Below are 24,616 nucleotides of genomic sequence, written 5' to 3'. Positions count from 1 at the left end.
TGTGGATCGTTGAATGTGCCTGTAGGTCTTTGTAAACTAGGTGACACATTTGAGTTGGTGCCCCGCTGAGGCTGAGCATCATCTTGCACTGATCCTCTGTAATGTCAAGGAGGCAACTATGTTCTGGTAGATCTATCCCCTGGGGTGGTTTGTTCTCTGATCTGCTTCCTATTCTGTGCTCCCAGACTGTCCTTTCTTCCAATTCCGTTGCTTTATGATATAGCCAACAATGACCACTGCATCCATTTTGTGAGGCTGAATAATCCTCTATACCTTTTACTTGATGGAGGTGCCATCTTTTGGATGAGACGTTAAACTGAAGCCCTGTCTGCCATTTCAGTGGATATAAAAGATCCTATGGAACTATTTAAAGAGCAGGGGAGTTCTCCTACTTTCCTGGCCAACATTTATCTCTTAACCAATATCACTAAAATAGATGATCTGGTCATTATTGCTGTTTGTGAAACATTGCTGTGCACAATTTGTCTGCTGTGTTTCCCTACATTACAAAGATGATTACACTTCAAAAGTACTTCATTGGTTGTGAAGTACTTTGTGATTTTCTGAGGTCATGAAAGGTGCTATATAAATACGAGTACCTTCCTCCCATGCTGTGCAGATACATGCAAATCTTTTTTTATCCTTTCTTTGTTTCATTAACTCTAATAGATGGTACAAATCGGCTAGTAAAGTGGGGGAGGGAATCGTAGGAAGGTGAGGTAATGCCTGGAAAACTTGGGTTAGCAAATGAGGGGCATCCCTGCACAAATAAGCCAACAAGTGAATGGGGAGGGGGCAACATCCCTCAAAAGTTCAGATCAACAGCTGGAGCGAGAAGATTTTTTGTCAAAAAGCTCACCTAAGTCCAACACATGTGGAGGTTCAGCAACAACTGAGACATCTGGGGTGAAGAAATGGAATGGAGAGCAAGCCCATATACAGTAAGTTACATTGACAGCTCTGACTTTTTAAGTCCCTGTCAAGAAGTCATAAGCTCCCACTTCCTCAGAACTTCTACCCGGCATTACGAGGGAGAAATCCTAGGTAGAAATCCTTGCCATGGAGGGAGTGCAACAAAGGTTTACCAGACTGATTCCTGGGATGGCAGGACTGATGTATGAGGAGAGATTGGGTCGACTAGGCCTATATTCACTAGAGTTTAGAAGAATGAGAGGTGATCTCATCGAAACATATAAAATTCTAAGAGGACTAGACAGACTAGATGCAGAGAGGATGTTCCCGATGGCTGGGGAGTCCAGAACCAGGGATCACAGTCTCAGGTTACGGGGTATGCCATTTGGAACCGAGATGAGGAGAAATTTCTTTACTCAGAGGGTGGTAAACCTGTGGAATTCTCTACCACAGAAGGCAGTGGAGGCCAAGTCATTAGATGTATTCAAGAAGGAGATAGATATATTTCTTAATGCTAAAGGGATCAAGGGATATGGGGAAAAAGCGAGAACAGGGTACTGAGTTAGATGATCAGCCATGATCATGTTGAATGGCGGAGCAGGCCCGAAGGGCCGAATGGCCGACTCTTGCTCCTATTTTCTATGTTTCTATGTAGCCAATTGTATTTGAATGTATTTTAAAGTATGTAAATTTCCATTTTTATTGCACAAATTTTCAAAAACAAAATGTAAATTTGCAATAGGATTCCCACTGATGTCAAGTGGTGTAAGAATAGTGTCCGCCACTCTGTCCTCGTTAAAGTCTTCTCCTCTTCTATCCTGAAGATGCTGGGGTAGAGTTTCACAGATGACAGCACCATCCAGCACCTTGCCCAAGTAATTATTTTCCATGTACAAGCCCAGATAGTGTCAGCAGGTTGTTTAACATTGATGGGGGTTATCGGAGCTCAGCCTATCTGCAGCTGACATCCACATACACAAACTTTCCAGCAGGAATCACTCAGTGATCAAGAGCAGAAACGCTGACTGTTTGTTTTTCTGCTCTCTATTTCAAGGGTGCTGAAGCCAATTGTAGAATCCTGACTGCCGTCCCAGTTGAGATCTGCTAACTCGGCACAAACCAGTGATTGAGTTTGCGATCTTTCTGATCTGTTTGGCTCAGTGTCACACGAGACCGTGGCCCTGAATATCCCCAGGCCTTTGGTCCCAGCATAAGTGGAACCTCAGCCTCTGACCCTGCCAGAGTATTGAAGGTTAGGGGAAAATTCCCTGTCTTTCATGAAATGGGCAGTGTCTGTGCTACTGTTGGTGCATCTTGGGTGCCCAGCAGGTACTGCAGCCGAGGCCAGCCAGTAGTGCCAATCTTGGCAGCCCTTGCACAAAAACAAGTTTTCAAAGGGCCATGACTCAGTCTGAACCCTCGGGTGGGCCCCGCTTTGGCTGGTTAGGAGACCATCACGTTTGCTTTGGATCCCCAGGGCTGTGACAAGGAGATTCCTGGCCTGGGCATCTCCTCATTTGGCCATGCCCCCTTTGACATGGGGGTGGGGGGGGAGAGCGGGATTATATGTGGGGCAGATGAGGGTTACACCCAAACAAGACTCAGTGCATACTCTCGTCGGAAGTGGGACCCGATTTTATGGTAGGAGTGTGCTGGAGATAGGATTCCCAACCCTCCCGAATGACCGAGAGTTTCTCAGAGTTGGGGGTTCCTCCCCTGAGTGCTGCCTCCAGCGGCCCGGGAGATCAATTATTTAAATTTCCCACTGCAGTGCGCCCTCCTTCCCCCCGCTCCATAATGTCACCAGCTGCTGTTGGAGAAGCCTCTGGCTCAGTGATGACACCTGACCACCGCCGCAGAGAGCCGGGACAGCATGGAGTACAGCTGGGAATCGGGGAGTCGGGAATTGGAGAGTCTCAGCATCCGGGGACTCTCGGCCATCAAGGGTGGGTCTGCAAAAGGGAGGGGCCTCTGAAATGGTGGGGGATTCCTCGGTTTCCCCTCTTCGCCTTCTCATGGGTGTCCTGGTCCTTGGAACTTGACGCACAACAGCTGCTGGCATGAAACCACGAGCAAAAATAGTCAACTACATGGAAGCCAATCTTTATAAGATCAATGCAATAACATTTGTAGCAGTCAAGTGATCAGATGCCATGTGATCAGATGTCATGTGATCAGGCATCACATAATCAGATGTCATGTGGTCAGATTGTCACATGATCAAACCTCCAGGAATGACTCCAAACAGAAGTGACAACCCTAGCTGGAAGTGCTATGAATATTTCAAGGCCAATGTATTTATCAATTCAATCACTGCGTACTTCATTAAATATATATATTTATATAAATCTGTTTTTTTTTTAAATCTTGCACTCCAAATTAGTCATTCCTAAACCTTTTCTTCTGTCAGTAACAGGTACTGACTCAATGATGGTAATTTTAACCCCCAAGAACAGGTGGGTTGAGGGTGGGTGGGAGGTTAAAATAACAGCTTTTGGAGCGGGACCACATCCCGGCTCCAACTCGCCCACTTCCGGGTTTGACCCAGGCAGGTTTGGATGCGTGCGCACAACAGACACCCAGAAGTCCCGCCCCCTCTTAAAGCCGATACTTAAAAGGACAATGTACCTCATTGAAATAGTTGAGGTACTTAATTCTTTGTGTATTGGAAAACTTACCTGTTCGGGTTTCCCATTGCTTCCGATTCACGTCAGGTGAAAGCAGGCAGGGAGCCCCAGATCCATGAGGTGAGTGCCTTTATTGCATTGCTTGTGGGCCTGGGGGAGCAGGAGTGCTTCAGCCAGGCCCAACAAGCTCACCTGGCCGACAGGAACCCCGCGATTGGCCAACCCCCACCCCCCTCCCCCCAATGCTGGATCCCCCGATCCCCGAGCTGGACCCCCCCCCCACGATCCCCAGTGCTGGCTGAACCCCACCCCAACCCTGATGCTGGCTGACACCCCGCCCCCCACCCCGATCCCCGATGCTGGCTGTACACCCCCTCTATGCTGATGCTGGCTGGACCCCTGATATCATCCAAGCCCTTCCCCCGCTGCCTCCGATTTTTTCCGGGGCCCACCGCCTCTCTCTCTCTCTCTCCCTTCCCCACCTCTCTGATTCGCCGTTCCTTTCTCTTCCACCTGTCAATCTGGCTGCCTGGCGCATGGGAAATCCGGAGGCTCAAATACTCACCTTCAATTGAGTTGGGATCGCAGATTACGATGCATTCATTTGGCTTCCGGGTTCCCTGTGAATATCTCCAGTCACGCGGGGTACCTGGCTCCAAGTTAAAATCATGCCTAATATCTCCATGATCTCCTCATCATTTTCTAATATTGGGAACAAAAAAGAAATACAAGCAAAACGATAATGCACAGGGGAATTAAATCATCTTCAGGGCTGTGTGCGAGTCGGGCTTTTCCAATAAAGGAACTGGATATGCAAAACATGTGTTGACGTTGCTGTCTGGAAAAGTTGCCATGATGGCTCACAGTTCAGAACCCATTATAACACCTTCAGAACAAAACGTGATGCACCGATCAATGTCAAGGATCAAGAAATTAGATTGAAAAGCCTTGATGTTGCAAGCTGCACTTTTGCCTTGGCTGTCTGTGGAGAGAATAAATAAAAGACTTGGAAATATTGGTCTCGATAATAACCTTGTACTCTTGTTCCCAGAGTTCCATTTCTACTTAATAAATCACATCATCAGAACCTGTAGATGCCAGTCACACCATCTCGAGGGAAAATTAAATGTGTTACTTGAAGGAAACAAGCACACTAAGTTATAATCATTACCGAATGTCATTTTTGTTTAAAAAGAGATCATTTGAAAATCCCAATGCAAAGCATCAGTTCAGCTTTCCCCATAGGACAAATAGAGTCATCTATGCAGGGAAGATGTGTGTGAACATTGGGACAGAAATTGCTCGGAGCGAGGAGCCAACACTGCTCGCTGCTCCATAGATTTATACTAACTTACTGCGGTTTTTTCGTCGGGCACTTCCTCGAATAGGAAGCGGAGAAGAGCCCAACGTCAGTTCAAGTAAAGCTAGGACCCTGGGAGAAGCAAGAGGGTCACACTGTCCCCTCGACCCACAGGTTACAGCATTTTTGCTAAACTGCGTTCATTGTCTCTGCAGGCTTGGAACATTAAACCAGGAAGTGAAAGGAACATTTTAAATCAATGTAAAAACGGTAATAGACATCAAAAAAAAGAAAGGGTAAGAAATAATTGAATTAAATAAAAAAGACAGAAGTGAAAAGTAAAAAAAATAAACATTTTAATTTTTTAATTTAAAGTTTTTTCATATAATGACCAAAAACTATTAAAATAAGGAATATCGTGACTCCACATTTTTAAAAGTTAATTTTTAGCTGTTTGGCAGGCATTAAGACTTACCGCACTGTTAAAACTTAGTTTAGGCCTGTCTTTTTAAGCACACCTGTTTTGTGGCGAAATTAGTTACTTTCCAGCTGGGCAGATAAGCAAGTTTGCACTTTTTCAATGATTTCTCTGATTGCAGTGTGCGATATACCTTTAATTCGAAGCTGTCATATCGCTGGCGAATCGGTAGGAGCAATTTCCGGATTTCTGTGTTTCACTGCACATGTGCGAACACCGGAACGTGCTCCTCCATTTCACCACTAACAATGGTGAGCGCTGTTGAGCTCTCCGTTATTTCGGGAACGATTTCTGCCCCAATGACTCAGGTCCTCAACCTGTGTCTACACGTATGCACTTTCCAGTTAAGGTCAGTAAATAATGGTCAGAAGCAGGAACCCTGGCTGATTTTTGACCTCCCTAACCCTGGTATACTGAGATCAATTGCAGCATCTCGTACTGCTGCCCAGCTGAGATCAGCTAATTCAGCAGAGACCAACATTCAAAAGTTGGGACTTTGCTGGTCTGTATAGCTCAGTACTGCATTGGATGCTGAATTTACTCACAAAGGTGGAGGTAAAATGTCACTTTTTCATGGTAACAACATGCTTAATTATTCATTACTAAGAGATTTCAAAGCCTGTAAACATTCCTTACTAAGAAGAGTAGTATTAGGCTAATTGTTAATGGAAAACTGAACTGCAGCTTTCAGTTCTGGAAAAAATAAGCAAAAGCCACCTGCGATTCGTCTTTGTTTTAATTTCTCTTGCAGAATGTACGGTTAGTCACATGGCAGTGTGATGGCTTTTACAAAAGAAATATATTTATATTTCCTGTAAACTCAATTGGAAATTATGTTTTGGTTGGTCTGCAGCCATACTGTCCCATTCACAAAAGAAGCAAATCGGCATTAAATATGGTCCTGGTTTGCTTTAACAAAAAAATGAAGCGAGGTTTGAATTTGACAGCACAATTGTTTCTGAAAGATGTAAGTAATATATTCATTACAATTTTCTCAGCAACATTATCCTATATTTAATCTTGTTACTCTAAACAAAGTGTACAATCAACCTTTTAAATATAGAAACCAACATTCTGATAACAGCAAAACAGGATTTCTTGATGAGAGAGGAGAGAATCCAAAAATATTTAAGGTTCATTGCACTAAAGCGATTTAGCCACTTCATGAATTACCAGGCTTCTTAAAATGACATGTATGATCTTCACAAGCTGAGCTCATGACATCATTGTCAGAAATCCACAATTTGTTCGATCTGCAGCATCTGAGTAATGCTTGGATCTAACCAGATCAAACAGAAATGTCAGAGGCTCAGAGCGCTGTTTGTCATCAGCTCTTTATTCCCAGGCAGCTGAATGGTGAAATGCGAGCTTTTGCACATACACATATACACACAGACAGGCTCTTGTTGCAGAATGAATGCATGCTGTGAATGTAGACCATTTGTCTGCTGATTACCGAAGACCCCAGGGGACTGGTGTTGGCTCTCACTTCCACCTTTTCCCTGCGTCTACTTGCCATGACTACCCTCCTCCATCCCAAACTACCCTTGCCTTCAAATGCTTCAAATGTATAACACATCACAGTATAACAGCAAATCTCCCTTTCATGGATAATATTGGATAATTGCAGTTCTGCATGGAGACGAAAAAGAATATGTGACAGCCGCCATTGTGAAAGGGGCAATAAAATTACACACAGGAAGAATTACTGTGCTTACATTTTGCAATATGCTGTGATTTATTTGTTTGTTGCTCTTAATAGGCATGCTCAGCAGTCAACGCTAACTTCAGTCAAATTGAAAAACTGGGAAAGAGATTCTAAGCGACTAAATGAAATAGGTCATAGCTGCAAGTATAATCAATCAAGCATAGGCTAACTCAAACATTCTGCATCACTATGAAGCAAATCTCTCTCTGGGAACTGCCATGTTTCTTCACAGTGGTGTTTTTAGACAGCCTGTCTGTTTCAAGCTTCCTTAGGTGGTTTAAAAACAATTAGCATGGTATATATATATATTTTTTTAAATGAGGCCTCATCAAAATGTATTTGCTGAAGAGATAAAGGGTTCTTGTACTTTGACACAACTATTTTTCTTCATGTGCAGTTTGTAACATATTGATAGAAGAAATGAAATGTGAGCCAATATTTAATGCACTCTAAGTGGACATAGCATTTTAATGAGCTGAACTCTGCTACATACTCTTTTACTTGCATTCTTATCTTATCTGACTCATTAGTCAAAATGTCAGCAGGGACTTTAGAGCTGTTTTTTTTTCCTGGGTGCACTTTAGCAGGACTCATGAGAGCTCTTGTAACACTGAGATAGTTAAGTGCATCGGTAATCTGTGCCTCTTTATAGTGGGTGGTGACTGGTAATATGTAGAGAGCATTCTGGTTATTGTGATCGTTGCTATTTCAAAAAAATAACTTGTCTGTCACAGTAATCTCTTCATTGCACTCTATAGCCATTAATCAGCTGGTTAATTTTGTTCAGCATGAAATTATATTACCAAAGGGAGGGGAGGGTGAGTGGATGCGTGTGTGCGCAGGGGGGAGGGGAAGACCTATTTTTTGGTGAGTGAACATCTGTAAGAGAAATTACTCAGCAGGTACATGGGGATTGAAAAACACAAGACAAAAGCAGGTTATTTGTTGGGTGAGGATAGGATTGTACTCCATGGTTAAATAGTCTGCAAACCCTCAATCTTCAGAAGATGAAGAGTGAGGGTTCAGGTGAAGTATCGATGGCTCCAGGAATTGTACCACAGCAGGAATTTGCCTCTTTAGGACTGGAGGAAGAAAAATGGGAAGGAAATAAAAGGGAATTATTTCCAATCCACTAGATGCTCTGTTCTAACTATATAGGTTTTAAATATTAAAATTGCTCAAAGACAACTTTTAAAAAGACATAGGCACAAATGCACAATCAGTCATGTGTGATCACTGTGCTTATTGTAGAAAATGATGTTGATTGGGAGTCCTGGTGTTTCTAAGTGAGAATATGTTGATCACGTGATTAAAATGCAAAGTGTGATTGGCACCAATGCCCATGGGTTCACAGCATGTTTTTTTCATACCCTTGACCTTTATTGAAGATTTCACAATTATTCGTCTTCTCAGTATTCCTTTTGTGTAGTGGTTCAGGGGAGGGACTGGCTTTTGCTACCTGCTATTCTGTATTGTGCTTTTTCCACACTTCACTATAATATTAAGGACTGTGAAGAATTTCGACTGGCTGAACAGAATGAATAGCTATCCTATTACTTCACCTTATTCTACTGCCTCTTTTTTTCCTGGCCTTCCGACTGAGATTGAGGACAGCTGTAGCTTTGCAGTGAATATTAACTAACCCCCAATTGAACAGATTGTGGTTTAATCCATGCAAATTCAACCACAATAAAAATTTAATTACACATACAGAGGGTCCATTAATGTCTAAGAATTATTTGATAATTGGTGGCTGGGTTTAATTAAGCAAACTGCCTCTTGCAAACTGTCCTGAAGTCCTTCTTTCACACAGACTAATTGCTTTGATGTAAGAAAGTGCACCTAATTTACAACCATTGACTGTCCTGGCTCTGGCAGAGTAATTTCTAGGGTCTAGGTCATTGTTGGAGGAAGTCATTCAGAAACTTGTACAAAGCAAAGCTGCACTCAAAGGTGCTTTGACTGCTCTGGGAGGATCCTCAACAGTTTTATTTTAAATTTGGTAACGTTCTTTATATATTATTAATGCTCTTGGTGAGATAAAGCCTTGGTGTCTTTCCTCCCCTCCTTTTCTGAAGGTGCTGATTCTTGTGGTTCCACAGGTGTTGGCAATCCTTCAGAACCTCTTCCACATGGCAATTCTATGACCTAGAAACTGGTCCATCCTGCGCCTGTTTTACAGGTGTAAAATGGGCGCCTGAGGGTTAAGTATGGCAGGTAGCGTGCACGTGCTCATTCTGTGCTGGAAGTCCACAGCCCGCCATATTAGTTAGGGCTCCTCCAGAGACATCCAGGGAACATGTCTGAAACAGGTGTTAGGCACTTTACATATGCGAATAGAGGGCCTAACGCCTACTTAAGGCCCCTTTGCAAAATTTGATTACGATAGTTTCTTCAGGTGCCGACCAGCTGAACCACCTGTCTTAAAGGGACCACTGGAGGCTGCTACCCGAAAGGTAAGTTTTAACTCCCGACTCCAAATTAAATCTGGGGGCCACTGCTTGTCGCAATCCCTTCCCTCCTGGACTCTACCAAGGAGCTCGGCCAGCGTCCGAGCCAGACAAATTTTCTCCCCGCCCACCCCCCACCCCACACGACATCTGGGCCACAACTGGTACCTGCAGCTCACCAGTACTAAACACATGATGCTGGTGGACCAATTTACCATGGTCTTGGCACTACAGTGAGATAGTGTCCCGATTCGGGCAGTATCCAATTTCAAGACCTATATGTGTGAGGCTAGACAGTGGGTAAATTTTCGTCTTCACTGCATGAGCGGTCATGTGGCAGGGCGGATCGACTGCCTGTTGGATAGATTTTGGAACAGGCAAGTGATTCACGCAACCAGATTACTGCCCATGCAGTGAAGATGAAAGATTATCCCAGTAACTGATGCAGGCTATTTGTCTCATTGGGAACATGCCATTCATCTAATTGGGAGCAGGCTATTTGTTTCGTTGGGAACACGCTATTCGTCTCATTGGGAACAGGTTGTTCAAATCATTGTGAACACACTATTCATCTCATTGGGAATACGCTATTCATCTCATTGGGAACAGGCTATTCATCTTATTGGGAATATGCTATTCATCTCATTGGGAACAGGCTATTTGTCTAATTGGGAACAGGCTATTCATCCCATTGGGAACAGGCTATTCACCTCATTGGGAACAGGCTATTCATCTCATTGGGAACACGCTGTTCATCTCATTGGGAACAGGCTATTTGTCTCATTAGGAACAGGCTATTCACCTCATTGGGAACAGGCTATTCATCTCATTGGGAACAGGCTGTTCACCTCATTGGGAACACGCTGTTCGTCTCATTGGGAACAGGCTATTCATCTTATTGGGAGCACGCTGTTCATCTCATTGGGAACCGGCTATTTGTCTCATTGGAAACACACTATTCATCTCACTGGGAACAGGCTATTCATCTAATTAGGAACAGGCTATTCATCTCATTGCGAACACACAAAGAAAGATGGTAGTGGTTGTTGGAGGCCAATTATCTCAGCCACAGGACATTGCTGCAGGAGTTCCTCAGGGCAGTGTCCTAGGCCCAACCATCTTCAGCTGCTTCATCAATGACCTTCCCTCCATCATAAGGTCAGAAATGGGGATGTTCGCTGATGACTGCACAGTGTTCAGTTCCATTCACAACCCCTCAGATAATGAAGCAGTCCGAGCCCGCATGCAGCAAGACCTGGACAACATCCAGGCTTGAGCTCATAAGTGGCAAGTAATATTCACGCCAGATAAGTGCCAGACAATGACCATCTCCAACAAGAGAGAGTCTAACCACCTCCCCTTGACATTCAACGGCATTACCATCGCCGAATCCCCCACCATCAACATCCTGGGGGTCACCATTGACCAGAAACTTAACTGGACCAGCCATATAAATACTGTGGCTACGAGAGCAGGTCAGAGGCTGGGTATTCTGCGGCGAGTGACTCACCTCCTGACTCCCCAAAGCCTTTCCACCATCTACAAGGCACAAGTCAGGAGTGTGATGGAATACTCTCCACTTGCTTGGATGAGTGCAGCTCCAACAACACTCAAGGAGCTCGACACCATCCAAGATAAAGCAGCCCGCTTGATTGGCACCCCATCCACCACCCTAAACATTCACTCCCTTCACCACCGGCGCACTGTGGCTGCAGTCTGTACCATCCACAGGATGCACTGCAGCAACTTGCCAAGGCTTCTTCGACAGCACCTCCCAAACCCATGACCTCTACCATCTAGAAGGACAAGAGCAGCAGGCACATGGGAACAACACCACCTGCACGTTCCCCTCCAAGTCACACACTATCCCGACTTGGAAATATATCGCCGTTCCTTCATCGTCGCTGGGTCAAAATCCTGGAACTCCCTTCCTAACAGCACAGTGGGAGAACCGTCACCACACGGACTGCAGCGGTTCAAGAAGGCGGCTCACCACCACCTTCTCAAGGGCAATTAGGGATGGGCAATAAATGCTGGTCTCACCAGCGACGCCCACATCCCGTGAACGAATAAAAAAAAAACACTATTCATCTTATTGGGAACACGCTATTCATCTAATTAGGAACACGCTATTCATCTTATTGGGAACACGCTATTCATCTCATTGGGAACACGCTATTCATCTTATTGGGAACACGCTATTCATCTAATTAGGAACAGGCTATTCATCTTATTGGGAACACGCTATTCATCACATTGGGAACACGCTATTCATCTTATTGGGAACACGCTGTTCGTCTTATTGGGAACACGCTGTTCGTCTTATTGGGAACACGCTATTCATCTTATTGGGAACACGCTGTTCGTCTTATTGGGAACACGCTATTCATCTAATTAGGAACAGGCTATTCATCTTATTGGGAACACGCTATTCATCTCATTGGGAACACGCTATTCATCTTATTGGGAACACGCTATTCATCTAATTAGGAACACGCTATTCATCTTATTGGGAACACGCTATTCATCTTATTGGGAACACGCTATTCATCTCATTGGGAACACGCTATTCATCTTATTGGGAACACGCTATTCATCTAATTAGGAACAGGTTATTCATCTTATTGGGAACACACTATTCATCTTATTGGGAACACGCTATTCATCTAATTAGGAACAGGTTATTCATCTTATTGGGAACACACTATTCATCTTATTGGGAACACGCTATTCATCTAATTAGGAACACGCTATTCATCTTATTGGGAACACGCTATTCATCTTATTGGGAACACGCTATTCATCTCATTGGGAACACGCTATTCATCTTATTGGGAACACGCTGTTCGTCTTATTGGGAACACGCTATTCATCTTATTGGGAACACGCTGTTCGTCTTATTGGGAACACGCTATTCATCTTATTGGGAACACGCTATTCATCTTATTGGGAACACGCTATTCATCTAATTAGGAACAGGCTATTCATCTTATTGGGAACACGCTTTTCGTCTTATTGGGAACACGCTATTCATCTAATTAGGAACAGGCTATTCATCTCATTGGGAACACGCTATTCGTCTTATTGGGAACACGCTATTCATCTTATTGGGAACACGCTATTCATCTAATTAGGAACAGGCTATTCGTCTTATTGGGAACACGCTGTTCATCTAATTAGGAACAGGCTATTCGTCTTATTGGGAACACGCTATTCATCTAATTAGGAACAGGCTATTCGTCTTATTGGGAACACGCTATTCATCTAATTAGGAACAGGCTATTCATCTTATTGGGAACACACTATTCATCTAATTAGGAACAGGTTATTCATCTTATTGGGAACACGCTATTCATCTAATTAGGAACAGGCTATTCGTCTTATTGGGAACACGCTATTCATCTAATTAGGAACAGGCTATTCATCTTATTGGGAACACACTATTCATCTAATTAGGAACAGGTTATTCATCTAATTGGGAACACGCTATTCATCTAATTAGGAACAGGCTATTCATCTTATTGGGAACACGCTATTCATCTAATTAGGAACAGGCTATTCATCTAATTGGGAACACGCTATTCATCTAATTAGGAACAGGCTATTCATCTTATTGGGAACACGCTATTCATCTTATTGGGAACACGCTGTTCATCTCATTGGGAACACGCTATTCATCTAATTAGGAACAGGCTATTCATCTAATTGGGAACACGCTATTCATCTTATTGGGAACACGCTATTCATCTAATTAGGAACAGGCTATTCATCTTATTGGGAACACGCTGTTCATCTCATTGGGAACACGCTATTCATCTTATTGGGAACACGCTGTTCATCTAATTAGGAACAGGCTATTCACCTCATTGGGAACAGGCTATTCATCTAATTAGGAACAGGCTATTCATCTTATTGGGAACAGGCTATTCATCTCATTGGGAACACGCTATTCGTCTCATTGGGAACAGGCTATTCATCTTATTGGGAACACGCTGTTCATCTCATTGGGAACACGCTATTCGTCTCATTGGGAACAGGCTATTCATCTTATTGGGAACACGCTATTCGTCTTATTGGGAACAGGCTATTCATCTCATTGGGAACAGGCTATTCATCTCATTGGGACACGCTATTCGTCTCATTGGGAACAGGCTATTCATCTTATTGGGAACACGCTGTTCATCTTATTGGGAACACGCTATTCGTCTTATTGGGAACAGGCTATTCATCTTATTGGGAACAGGCTATTCATCTTATTGGGAACACGCTGTTCATCTAATTAGGAACAGGCTATTCATCTCATTGGGAACACGCTGTTCATCTAATTAGGAACAGGCTATTCATCTCATTGGGAACACGCTATTCATCTAATTAGGAACAGGCTATTCATCTTATTGGGAACACGCTATTCATCTAATTGGGAACACGCTATTCATCTAATTAGGAACAGGCTATTCATCTTATTGGGAACACGCTGTTCGTCTCATTGGGAACAGGCTATTCATCTTATTGGGAACACGCTGTTCATCTAATTAGGAACAGGCTATTCATCTTATTGGGAACACGCTATTCGTCTCATTGGGAACACGCTGTTCATCTTATTGGGAACACGCTATTCATCTCATTGGAACCAGACTATTCATCTCATTGGGAGCAGGCTATTCATCGCATCGGGAACAGGCTATTCATCTCATTGGGAACACACTATTCATCTTATTGGGAACACACTATTCATCTCATTGGGAACAGGCTATTCATCTAATTGGGAACAAGCTATTCATCTCATTGCGAACAGGCTATTTGTCTCATTGAGAGCAAGCTATTTGTCTCATTGGGAGCAGGTTATCCATCTCATTGGGAGCAGGCTATTTGTCTCATTGGGTGCAGCTTATTCATCTCATTGGGAACAGGTTATTTGTCTCATTGGGAGCAGGTTATTCATCTCATTGGGAACAGGCTATTTGTCTCATTGGAATTAGGCTATTCGGCTCATTCTGTTTTCATCAACACGTGTGCGCTTTTCAGCATGAGCCTCTGGATAATGATCAGGTGTAGGATCCTGGCTGATTTTTTTCACCCCATTTCCTAGCCAGGCCAATTGTGGTCCCTAACTATTACTCTGTTTAAAGCACTGACCAGGGCTAGGCCTTGGACTGGGTGTGCCTTTATTCACTAGGCATTGGAGGAGCTGTGCCTTGGTGACTTATTTTCTCTTATTGTAAATGTAAAGAATCTTACAACACCAGGTTATAGTCCAACAATTTTATTTGAAATTGTTGGACTATAACCTGGTGTTGTAAGATTCTTTACATTTGTCAACCCTAGTCCATCACCGGCATCTCCACATCATCTCTTATTGTAATGTACTATATATACAGAAGAGATGTTAGCACCTCAATGGTAGGTTTTACACTAGCTGAAATACTGGACCAACCTGCTCAGAAACAATGCCACTGCTCTACCACATTTGCAGCAGGAAATAGAACAAGTGAGGGATTTCTGTCCTTTGCACGACATTACAATACATCTGCTTATATAACACAGTCTCCTGGAGAGTTGCTTACTGTCTTATGGAGTTGGAGGAGTATTTCCCAAAATCTTTTTAAATTGGCCTCAGATTTTTTTCCTCTGTTTTATTTTGCCTTTTCTAGGAGATTGTATGATTAGGTGGTTTGGGTCACAGGTGTACGTAACTGTATCATGTTGGGATGGGGTGGGCTTGATGAACTAGATGGTCTTTCCCCATACTTTATTTCATTCGTTTTTACATAACAGAACTTTGAATACGGCAAGTATTTTCAACCAAAACTCTGCTTTCCTTATAGTCACCTAACACTGCTTGTACACTTTTAAGGAGTGATCAACTACTACCCTCGAGTCTCTTTCTTGTTTTGTTAGCCTGCATGGTATAAACATACCTAAAAAAATTCTGATGCTTTATCTCATTGCTGTTTGTGGGACCTTGCTGTGTGCAAATTGGCTATTGCGTTTCCTACATTACAACAATGACTAAACTTCAAAAAGTACTTCATTGGCTATAAAGTGCTTTGGGATGTCCTGAGGTTGTGAACGGCACTATATAAATGCAAGTCTTTCTTTTTTCTTTTATACCTGGAGTTGCCCAAAGCCAAGTGCAGGACCTTGCACTTGTTCACATTAAATGACATCTGCTACATGCAGGCCCATTCACTTAAAGAATCTAAATCAACTTAAACCTACATCTGGTCTCATTCCATGCCACCAAATGCTAGTGTGCTGCTTTGTCTCAGCTTTTATTAAAAAAAACTTTTGGAATATTGAATTATTTGTGAAAGGAAAAAGCAAATACAGACACCAAAAAATTAAGTATTAAAACAGAGGTCAACATTATATTATGTGCAGCAGAATCATAACATGGCAACAATAACAAACCTAAGCACAAATTCTTAACAGCAGGATTTAAGCCAATCAACTGTAACATTCTCTGCCTTTGTACTCTGCAAGTCTCGTGCTAGCACTGCTGGTTCCTTGGGTTCCTGACACATGGGCCTCGTGCAGCCAGTTGCAGCCTGAACATAAACCTGCTAGATTTGCTAAGACCAATTGCCTTAATAAATCTAGTAGGTTTATGTTCAGGCTGTAGCCGGCAGTGCAACATGCCTTAACAAAACCCAGCAGGTTTACTGAACAGGAAGTAAAATACTGCAGATGCTGGAAGTCTGAAGCAAAAACAGAAAATGCTGGAGGCACTCGGCAGTTCAGTACCTGCCGAGAAGACACAAGTCAACGTTTCGGGTGTGGACCCATTCAGCGGGTTCCATACCCAAAAGAAGGGTTCCGTACCCAAACGTTGGCTTGTGTTCTCACAACAGATGCTGCCTGACCTGCTGAGTGTTTCCAGCATTTTCTGTCTTTGTTTCAGCAGGTTTACTTTTGAGCTGCAGCTGGGAAATGAGGCCCATGTATTGGGAACTGATGGTGCTAGCATTGGTTTCACATTGTATAAAAGCAACTATTGAAAGATCATAGAAATTATGGCAAAATATATTGAAGTGAGTGTCCCAATAAGGAACAAGCCAATGAGAACCATAGGAGGCAGTTCAGGCTCAATATTGGTGAGGGTGTTGGGAGCAGACACTACTTTATGGAGTTTACGCTAGGAATGGTTTTAGACAAGATATTCAGAGCTCTGAAGGATTAGGCCAATAAGATGGAATGAGTATTTAGGGCAGGTAGATGAAAATAAGAGAAAATGGGTAAACAGTAATATAGAGAGGGGAAAGGAGGATGCATCTGGGTCAATGCTTAGAGTAACCCATCCCCCACTAAACAATATTTAGGGAGAACCACAGAGTTTGCCGGAATTACAGCACCACCAAATCTAGCTCTGAAGCAGACCCCAGAATTAACCGAGACCACTGAACTAGCACTACCCATTGCTTCTGCATGTGCAATATCTCAAAAAGAGAGGCCCCATGCAAATAATTTAGCTTGAGACAAATGAATGGATAAAGCAACCTTCCATAATTGCTGCTTCCACGTCAAGTGAGATAGCATTGCTATTACTCTCCAGAGTACTGGAAGGTAATAACACTCTACAAACAAATGGCAATTTATTAATTGCCCCATTCCAGAATCTAATGCGATCCTTATATGACGACACAAGACACAATGCAGTGGGATAGATAGAATAAAGATACCTGTAATAGATTTGACCACCTACATCTTTATGGGCCAATATTAATGTACTAGGAGAGATGTGCAGAAGATATGTCGATGGGAGCTGACTGCACTGCAACTTTTCCAACACTGAACATCATCTCAGGCTGTCAACGTAGAATTTCTTAGAATCATATGGCACAGAAAGAGGCCATTCGGTCCATTGTGCCTGTGTCGGCTCTTTGAAAGAGCTATCCATTGCCAAAAGTCCCACTCCCCTGCACTCTCCCCATGGCCCTGTATTTTTTTCCTTTTCAAGTATATATCCAATTCACTTTTGAAAGTTACTTTTGAATCTCCTTCCACCACCCTTTCAGGCAGTGCATTCCAGACCATAATAGCTTGCTGCGTAAAAAAAATTCTCATCTCCCCCCGGATTATTTTGCCAATTACCTTAAATCTGTGTCCTTTGGTTACTGACCCATTTTTTGTTACTTAAAGACTGCAGCAGTAGTTTCCACTCCCCCAAGCACATTACCCCTGTGCTATATGGGTGATATGTACTACAGAAACGCCAGAGGGTATTTAAATGACCTGACTCTGCGTTTTATGGTGTGGTTAGTGCTGCAGATGAATGGCAGATGGAGGTCCTGCCTCTGGGATGTAACACCAGTGTAAACAGCCCTGTACATTTCTTTGTCTCAGCTCAATGCACTTTCTGAAGTTTATTAAATACAAAAGAAAAGCTATAGCAGGTATGTAATCAGTAGCCTGACTCTTTCTCATTTACTCTCTCATACGTGCAACATAGCAACTGTGTTGACATATAATAGATACAGTGGAGAATTTTCATTTGTCCCTCTTGCAGGCTGGTAGGATAGCTAGGGACTGTAGATGAAATAGCCTCCCATTCCTGATCCTAAATTCTACAATCTCCCACATCTCTCATAAGCAAGACAAGCTCACTATGTCCATGGAAATTAAGAATATACTTCCCTTGTAGAAAAGAAGGATCGGATTGCGTCAGCCTGCAGCAAGTGGAAAAAATAACCCACATCAATCCAGAGAGCTCCTAATACAAGGGAAGGAATCATTGGGTTGTCTCACAGGGGGGAAGATGCAGATAGACCGGCAGAGATTGAAAATGACAGCCAACATGATTGTACCCAAAATGGGATGAGTCCTAACCATTATGGTGACTGATGAGCATTGCAATAGCTTAAGTCTAATCCATGGATGTCTACTACTCCATGTAATCTTTAGAATCTATATCTTAGCTTATATTAAAAAAATAAAGAAAATTCCAGCACCAGACATGACCTGTAATGCAATAATATAACTGGTTCATCAACAAACCTTGCTGTATTTACAACATGGTAAAAGATCTTGTCAGACGCTGACACTGCCCCTTTAAGTAATACGATTTACATGAGACTATCTGTGTCATTGTAGGATTATTTTACAAGTACATCAACAGCATCAATGTCTGGGAATTAAAGTACTGCATCTGAAATTTGGTGACTACCTAAAATTCTTTTCCTGCATTTTTTTCCACTGTATGAAATATTTCTAAAAAAACGGAAAAAACTGAGTGGGAATAACTATAATTGGATGCAACCTCCTTAAATGATAACAAGATTTTCACTAACTGAATAATCATGATGATCACCTTCACCCCGAATACATACTCTGATCTTGATTAAGCTAGCTATTAAATTGACAGTAGCTTGATAAAACCTTATTACAGGGAGCAATCATTAGTCTGTTATTATTAACTATTTAACATTTCTCCTCGCTGAGCATCATCAGACTGTGTGTGTCAGTTTCACTGAAGATTAATAACACACTGAAGAGAATTTAATACAGTATTTGAAACTGCACACAAGTCACAGTCTATAAAATGTACCTCCCTGGCAAATGCTGAGGTAATATGATCTTCCAAGTGGCAGATTTGTAATTTATTGCTACATCCTGGCAAGAAAAGGAACTGTAATTGCTTTAAAATCATACCATATTCCTCCAACTTTCACCTTTACTTGTAATGATAATGTATTGCAAAGTTCACTTCTCCCACCCAAGATGTGCTCGACTAATCCCAGCAGAGTATAGCAGCAGGTTTCTCATGAAGAGTATGACTGCATGAACTCTTAATTTAAAAAAAATGTCACGTGGCTTAAATAATGCAGACCAATAACATTCCACACAACAGAACAATTATCCATTGTTTGTTGTGCTGTATTTGAACGCTGATATTTGGAGTCAGGGTTTACCAGTTGTGTGACTGTGGTAAACACTAGGGATATCTGACATCTTACAAGCATTAACACAGGCTTCAGATAAAACAGCCTTTTCCATCCTGACCTCCTTGACCTCTCGGGAACTTTCAGTTCTACTCCAAGCATCGGTACATTTGAAAACTATTGATTAGTCAAGTGTGACTGACCCTGGTGACCTTTTTAACATTGCTTACAATAAGCAGGACCAACAATTATTAGTGCACAGATTTGTTCATTGTGCCATACCAGTGAAGTACAGATCCAAATCTATATTTAGTAGTTGTAATTTTTATAAATGAACTATCTGCTTTTAATGACTACATTTATTCAATTCTAGCAACTTTCCATTGTAACTAAATGAACTTTAACCTAAATTTAGTAGTCGTTTAAGAATTTGGTTACATAATCTCATTTGCCATTATTTTTCTATGGTTTTTCCCTATGGTTGAATTTCAGAAATTTGATGGTTTAGCAACATGGGTGAATCAAAACAATCCAGGAGAAATATTTATTCCAAAAAAAATCCAGATCATCAGAGACTGTGGTCTATATTTATTAGAAGATACAAAAACCATATGTGTTGCATGTGCCTGTGTGATGGTGGCTGTTACTGTAAATGGATCTGATTTGATCCACCTATCTCAAATAGCCAGTTGTGGTCAATGCTGATGGTTATTGCTTAAAGCTGTTCTGCACCACAATCCTCTATTTGTGGTTTGAAAGTTAGTAATTAAACTTGGCCTCTTACCAAAAAATGACTTTCGTAATGCAGTTTATTTTTTAAGATATTTCTGTTTTTATACAGTGCAACGCATTAGAAATCAACCCTAAGCAAATCAAACCCTTTTCTTGTAATGTAAAATACTGCGGAAAGTTAAATCTGGAAGATTAATTTCACTTAAAGGAACAGTAGTTCCCTCCCTTTTTTAATTAGGAAAGGTTTACTTGCCCTCACTCCTACTGAGACTTTTTTTAAGGATCATGTTGTTCTAATTTAAAATCTGTTTAAGAATAAGACGCCCTCATTTTGGCTGGTTATATGCTACCATTCAATTATGTGGCACAGCATACACAGCACTCAAAGTTGTAGTCAAGAAAAAAACTAACCTTCGCAATGAATATACATAAAAAGATTCTTCAAAATTCCTCAGATGCAGAATAAAGCAGCATAATTAATTCTCTATGTGGGCTGGAATTCAAAATCATTAGGAGCTGCAACTGACCAGTAAAGAGAGGGCATTGCGGTGGGGAAGGATTTGGAGACATGGTGGAAAGGAGGAGGCCACACCTCTTGACCTAGAATATCAACAATCTGTATAGCGTGCTGGTGGCAATAACAAAGCTCTTCCTTAAACTGCATAAGATATTACAGTAAAACGCCTTCAATCTCTGGCGCGGTGCCAGCACCTGTAAGCCCTATTCCAGCACTTTATTTCGATGTAAGTTACTGTGAAGCCTTGCAGCTTTAATGTGCGTCTATAAACAAAGGCCCCACTGATCTTGGACACAAAACTGGAAATAACTTGTAAATGAGACATGTTTAGAAATGTGATTTTTGGTGAGTGCCCAAGTTTTACTGTGAACTTTAGAACTGACTGCGGTTGTCAGACAGAGCAGCTTTAATAGAACCATTCCCTTGAATGACTTGTGTAGTTTTAAAAGGGAAAAACAAACGCTAGCTGGATCAGATATTGAAGCTCTAGCAATATTGGTGTTGAATTGATTAGTCACATTGCTTAACCCAACCAACTGATGCCAATATTAATGGTGGAGCACGTTACGTGTTCACGTGGCATTCCTTTGTCTGTTAGTTTAGTAAAGGCAGTAACCCATTTAAAATAAATGGGTTCGTGCCTGTCTTAAAATAACAGACAAAGGAATATCTCAGGTGGAAAACGGGAGTTGGTTAAATGGCAGAAGGGATTTGCGCATGAGACAAAAGGATGCATGATGACGCAAATCAAAGAAATAAAAGACATAAACAAGATACAGAGAATTTGCGAATAGCTAAAGGGGGATAGGCAAGTAGAATCGGAAGCATGGAAATCTGGCAAACCAGAACAGGAGTCTGTTGAAATTAAAAAGCAGGTCTACAGAGATGCAGAATACCTGGCCAGAATGGTGTTTCGACCCCAAGCATCAATCTGCTCCTCTCCCCATCCCACGGAATGCCGACACGCTGATCCTACATTGCTGGCACCTTCCGCCAGGAAGAAAATGATAGCTATAGTTAAGATCTGAAGTTTTTTGAAGTCAATATCAAAGCTAGGGGGCTGAAAAGTGCCAAGTACAAAGATAAGGTGCTGTTCCTTGAGCTTGCATTGAGCTTCATTGGAACAGTGTAGGAAGCTGGGACAGAGAGCTGAGTGGGAGTGGGGCGGAGAATTGAAGTAGCAGGGAGTTCGAGGTCGCACTTGCGATCAGGGGAAGAGTTCCACAACTGAAACGTCAACTAGTGTTCTCTCGACAGATGCTGCCTGACATGCTGAGTATTTCCAGCTTGTTCTGTTTTTGTTTCAGATTGTATTTTACTTTTTGTTCAGGGAAAAAACCTATTAGCTATGTTCTCGTTCCTGACCTCTGCCGGAAAGTGTGTATGTGTGCGTGATGACATCAAGTGAGGTCAGGATCTGCCTCTGTTGTGATGCTATCCATAGTTGAATAGTCTGCCAACACTCACTATCTAGGTTTCCATGAATGTCACCTTGGGGGAGATATTAGAGGGCAAACAGCATCCATATGACTGTAAGCTAGCAAGGAACCAACCAATTTAGGAGAGGTGGGGAGAAAATTGGGGGAAAAAGTATTTTGGTTTCTATAATCTACTGATGTCGCCAGCTGACAATTGGTTATGATTGACTGTATTTAGTGTGCTGAGTTACAAAAGTCTTATTTATTTCTTTTACCTTTTGACTGCTATTGTTCATTTGAAAATGTTTAGAAGTATAAAAATTCTACATTTGAGAACATCTTATGCTTGATTTTCATATTTAGACTTTATTCTTAGACCAGAGAGTCAACACAAGCACGTGAGTGGGCCATAGTTTGGTTTATTAGCGTAATTTGCTGGGAACAGGTATGGAGTTTGTTCTGGCAAGTAAATCTTATTGTGAACCCTTGTGTCAGCAGAACACCATCCAAACCTCCCACCATGAAACAACTCAAACTGGAGACAGTCTCCACACACAATCGGTCTGACAGCCACATCCAGTTTACTCTCAATTCAAACGCATGAGCATGACAAAAAGCATGAATTTTTATGATTGCAGGAAGAAAAATACACGTAATCATAGACTTATCTCATCGGTACAGCATTTTGACATTGAGGCTAGATCCGAATTATGATTGTATTAACTAAACTATATACACAAAAAATAATGGGACAAACAGGCAAACTGTCCTTGGTCATTTTCTTTGTCTGACCAACAATCAGTAATTCTACAGATTCAGGATCTAACTATGTGGTTGTACAATGACATGGCGCCATAACTTAAGCAGGCCCATTGAATCGATCTTCTCCTGTTGAGTGGACAAACAATATTTTGGATTTGTTTCTAGATTTAAAACAAAAAAGGTGGAAAGACAGATGGAGGGAATTTTGAGGCAGATGTGGCATGTAGTATGGGGGAAGGGATGCAAGCACAGGATAGGGAAACAGCCAGTTGGAAAAGGGCATATGGCCTTGAGACTGTCACCGGGTTCCAAGTCAGCACTGATATCAAATCCCCAGGCCTGCATAATTCAGCTGAGATAGACTGTGTTTCAGAGGTCTGGGGGTCGATATTAACCTCTCGGACCTCAACCCATCACGTATGTGCCTACTGCATTTTTTACGGCGGCAGGTTGCAAGGCGTGTGTGTCCCGTCTTGGAGTGGCTGGACACTTCATTATAATATGTAAATCAGCCTCCCACAATACAAATGGGAGCCTCATTTAAATTTAATGGTTGCCAGCCGGGTTTCCCAGGGCTCGGGATACCCAGCAGTGAAATGGAGAAGGGAGCTGCTGGCTGCAGAAGGTAAGGGCTTTTTAGAATCATAGTTTCTCCTGCGCTTCATTGAATTTCTTCACTTTGACATTCAGAGCTCCCTGGATGACGAAAGAGATAGTAAGATGAAGCAGAAAAAGGGGGCGTATGACAGATGTCAGGTTGATAATACAAGTGAAAGCCAGGCTGAATATAGAAAGTACAGAGGAGAAATGAAAAAGGAAATAAGGGGGGCAAAGAGAGAGTATAAGAATAGACTGGCGGCTAACATAAAAGGGAATCCAAAAGTCTTCTATAGCGATATAAATAGTAAATGGGGAGTAAGAGGAGGGGTGGGGCCGATTAGGGACCAAAAAGGAGATCTACCCATGGAGGCAGAGGGCATGGCTGAGATACTAAATGAGTACTTTGCATCTGTCTTTACCAAGGAAGAAGATACTGCCAAAGTCACAATAAAAGAGGAGTTAATTGAGATACTGGATGGGCTAAAAATTGATAAAGAGGAGGTACTAGAAAGGCTGGCTGTACTTAAAGTAGATAAGTCATCGGTCTGGATGGGGTGCATCCTAGGTTGCTGAGGGAAGTAAGGGTGGAAATTGCAGAGGTGCTGGCCATAATCTTCCAATCATCCTTAGATATGGGGGTGGTGCCAGAGCACTGGAGAATTGCAAATGATACACGCTTGTTCAAAAAAGGGTGTAAAGAAAAACCCAGCAACTATAGGCCAGTCAGTTTAACCTCGGTGGTGGGGAAACTTTTAGAAACCATAATCTGGGACAGAATTAATAGCCACTTGGACAAGTGTGGATTAATAAAGGAAAGCCAGCACGGATTAGTTAAAGGAAAATTGTGTTTAACTAACTTGATTGAGTTTTTTGATGTGGTAACAAAGAGGGTTGATGAGGGCAATGCGGTTGATATTATGTATATGGACTTTCAAAGGGCGTTTGATAAAGTGCCACATAATAGGCTTGTCAGCAAAATTGAAGCCCATGGATACGAAATTGGCTAAGTGACCGGAAACAGAGAGTAGTGGCGAACGGTTGTTTCTCGGACTGGAGGAAGGTATACAGTGGTGTTCTCCAAGGGTCGGTACTAGGACCACTGCTTTTTTTGATATATATTAATGACTTGGACTTGGGTGTACAGGACACAGTTTCAAAATTTACAGATGACTCTAAACTTGGAAGTGTAGTAATCAGTAAGGAGGATAGTAATAGACTTCCAAAGGACATAGAC

General features: G+C 42.2%; 1 long non-coding RNA gene across 1 annotated transcript; it reads right to left on the bottom strand.

Moving 5' to 3' along the window:
* Nucleotides 1-1,609: 1,609 nt before the first annotated feature.
* Nucleotides 1,610-20,628, bottom strand: LOC137320504 (uncharacterized). The gene is made up of 3 exons (XR_010962561.1): nucleotides 20,497-20,628; nucleotides 4,105-4,521; nucleotides 1,610-2,967 (listed from the first exon to the last, which is right to left on the bottom strand). It is a non-coding gene; the product is annotated as an uncharacterized lncRNA (long non-coding RNA).
* Nucleotides 20,629-24,616: the final 3,988 nt, after the last annotated feature.

This window comes from Heptranchias perlo, chromosome 4 (genome assembly GCF_035084215.1).
Source record: "Heptranchias perlo isolate sHepPer1 chromosome 4, sHepPer1.hap1, whole genome shotgun sequence".
In the NCBI taxonomy this organism is placed as follows: domain Eukaryota; kingdom Metazoa; phylum Chordata; class Chondrichthyes; order Hexanchiformes; family Hexanchidae; genus Heptranchias; species Heptranchias perlo.
Note: the sequence above shows the minus strand (reverse complement) of the source record. Positions and strands in the feature narration are given on the sequence as shown.